The sequence below is a fragment of the Pan troglodytes genome, chromosome 1, assembly GCF_028858775.2.
Source record: "Pan troglodytes isolate AG18354 chromosome 1, NHGRI_mPanTro3-v2.0_pri, whole genome shotgun sequence".
NCBI classification, from domain to species: domain Eukaryota; kingdom Metazoa; phylum Chordata; class Mammalia; order Primates; family Hominidae; genus Pan; species Pan troglodytes.
Window position 1 is genome coordinate 150,529,535 of NC_072398.2, and position 3,376 is coordinate 150,532,910.

General features: G+C 37.9%; 1 pseudogene; it reads right to left on the reverse strand.

The window, feature by feature from the left end:
• Window positions 1-1,152: 1,152 nt before the first annotated feature.
• Window positions 1,153-1,483, reverse strand: LOC469364 (cytochrome c oxidase subunit 6A1, mitochondrial-like; annotated as a pseudogene).
• Between the last annotated feature and the right edge of the window lie 1,893 nt (window positions 1,484-3,376).

The following is a 3,376-nucleotide window of genomic DNA, read 5'->3' on the forward strand; positions in this document are numbered from 1 at the left end:
ACCATGCTGGCCAGGCTGAAACTCCTGACCTCAAGTGATCCGCCTGCCTTGGCCTCCCAAAGTGCTGGGATTACAGGTGTGAGCCAGAGCACCTGGCCGACTGACTTGCTTTTATTTCTAATGACTTTTAATATAAAGGTATTCTTTAACCTTTATTTCACATTATTTTCAATTAAGTATGACACATAAATTCTTACAGCTGTTATTTATACTCTGGAATTAGTGGCTTAATGTTTTAGAAGCCCTTTTAAAAATTCATAGAAAATATGTATTGCACCTAACCATTTTCCAGGTCATCACACATTCATTCATGCATTACCAAAATGAAGAGTTTGTTTTTCTAACTACGATGTCAGGTATTCTACTGTTTTATTTATTATTAGCATTGCAGATAACAATATTTTTAAAATTATTTTTTGTATTGCCTATCTGCATTTTATGACCACATCTATTTCTTAAAGATCAAGAGAAATATAACATTCTATTATTTGGAGAGCTAGTGTCACAATTGAGTGATATTTGTGAAACTTGAAATTATTCAGATGCTGACATAAATTTGTTAGCAGTTTGTGAAGCTTTAATGAGAAAAGAGTTGAATAAAGAAATTATTCAAATAATGGAAATAATGCATTCTTCTCTTTAAACTTCTCTTTTATAACTGATTTTCTTAAACTTAATATTAACAAAGCTCTTCCCTTTAAACAATTTCACAATTGTCACTAAGTGAAATAACCAAATAATTTTTGGAATCGGTGGACTTCATTATGCCTCATGTTATGAATTATATTTAAGAATGAAATAATCCTGCAGAAAAGTTGAAGAGTGGTTGTCTATATGGCTAAAGTCAAGTAAAAATGCCAATAAAAGGTTTGAAAAATATACTTTAGATGTATAAGTAAAGCAGGTACATGACATTCTAATTGTAACTGTGTTTTTTGTTTTTGTTTTTGTTTTTTTTTTGAGTTTAAGTGATTTATTTAAGCCATCTCCTGCCACAAGCAAAGGGATGGAAGATCAGTATACCAGTCATCATCTGATACAAGTAAAGAAAGTGAGCTTAAGGTCTCGCATACTTTTTCTGGTCCGTGTGCAAAGCAGCGGTCCAAACCAGTGCTGTGGTCCCCAGTGCCCGGCTAGTGGTCTGGATTCTCTTTATTCATCTTCGCAGCCAGTTGTAAGCGGATTCACGTTGAGAGTTACGGAATAGAGTAGGGTTACCATCTCCCCAGGGAAACGGCTTGGTCCTGATGCTAAGATGGGGGTAGAGGATGAACTCGTGTCCCTAGTGCTCTCCGTGGTGCGACTTCAGGAACACATTCAGCATGCTGTATGCTACTCCGGGGAGCACGACGAAGTAGGTGAGGGCCTTCCACATGCGAGCTGAGCCCTCCTCGCCATGGGCACCACTCGACATAGGCCACCCCAGCTGTGGGCGGGACCGACCCAGCAGCCAAGAAACCCAGGACACTGCAGCTGCCTCCATTTTCGACCTGGACTCTGCAACTGTTAAAGTACTATTTTAAATCTCTACCCAATAGTTTCTATCAGTATGTATTTATAAAATGGATAAGAAAAAAACCCACTAGAAAGAGCTGCATAACAACCCATTGAACCAGAGTTGCTCCATTGCCATAGCTGATGCTTTGAAACTGATGTGGCACAAACTGTAGTGAACTACAGTGAAAAAAGGAAGTTCAAAAACAAAAGCAGTATTATTTATTTATTTTTGGTATTCATGCTTTTCAGAACTAAGTTCTGAAGAAGAAAAAAAGCTTTAACAAAAAGCAGATTTTTGGGCCCGGTGCGGTGGCTCATGCCTGTAATCCCAGCACTTTGGGAGGCCAAGGCGGGCGGATCACGAGGTCAGGAGATCGAGACCATCCTGGCTAACATGGTGAAACCCCGTCTCTACTAAAAATTAAAAAAGTTAGCCAGGCGTGGTGGCGGGCGCCTGTAGTCCCAGCTACTCGCGAGGCTGAGGCAGGAGAATGGCGTGAACCCGGTAGGCGGAGTTTGCAGTGAGCCGAGATCGCGCCACTGCACTCCAGCCTGGGTGACAGAGCGAGACTCTGTCTCAAAAAAAAAAAAAGGAAAGAAAAAAAGCAATTTTTTTTTTATTACCAGCTTTAGCCCATACCATGTTAGTTTTAAAGAGATGGTAGAGTTGATAAAAAATTTATAAGGATGATGTGGAGCTACTTACTACAGGCTGTGTTTCTTTTTTTTTTTTTTTTAATCCTATAGATGATCCGAATACCACTTGAGTTGAAATATTTTATTTTAAATATAAAGAAGGAATACTCTCTATTATTAAATTGAAAATAAATAAAACCAATTCTGGAAGAAAAAAAAATAACAAAATGTTTACATTTCTCTTATTAGGAATTAATGTGTGTGTGTTCATTTATCTTTTTTTTTTTTTTTTTTTTTTTTTTTTTTTTTTTTTTTTTTTGAGACAGAGTCTCGCTCTGTTGCCCAGGCTGGGTGCACTGGCACGATCTCGGCTCACTGCAAGCTCCACCTCCCGGGTTCACACCATTCTCCTGCTTGAGCCTCCCAAGTAGCCTGGACTACAGGTGCCTGCCACCACGCCTGGCTAATTTTTTGTACTTTTTTAGTAGAGACTCACTTATCTTAACAGATACCTGTAATATTCATTCTCCTCTATAGTCCACTGTACTTAGTTCTCATGTACAATTGTTTATTTCTATTTATAGTATATATGAATGTGTAACTATTATGTGTTATTTGTTATATACAAATGGCTGCTATATGAAGATATAAAATAAAAGTATATCATTATATGTATATATATCTTTATATAACTCTGATTTGGTTCTAACTGAAATTACTAGGCATTACCATAAACCTTTAAATATTCTATTTGTCTTATACTCAGTATATTTGATACCATTTATAGAAAGAAACCTCAAAGACTATTAGAATACTACTTTATCTTAAATATTTTATTTCTTGGAATGTAGCACGATAATTGTAAAATTTTTAAAGTAACTCTTTTACTAAATTTTTTTTTTTTTTTTTTTTTGAGACGGAGTCTCACTCTGTCGCCCAGGCTGGAGTGCAGTGGGTCGATCTCGTCTCACTGCAAGCTCTGCCTCCCGGGTTCACGCCATTCTCCTGCCTCAGCCTCCCAAGTAGCTGGGATTACAGGCGCCCGCCACCACACCTGGCTAATTTTTTTTTTTTTTTTTTTTTTTTTTTTTTTTTTTTGTATTTTTAGTAGAGACGGTTTCACCGTGTTAGCCAAGATGGTCTCAATCTCCCGATCTCGTGATCCACCCGCCTCGGCCTCTCAACGTGCTGGGATTACAGGCATGAGCCACCGTGCCCAGCCCTCTTTTACTAAATTTTAACA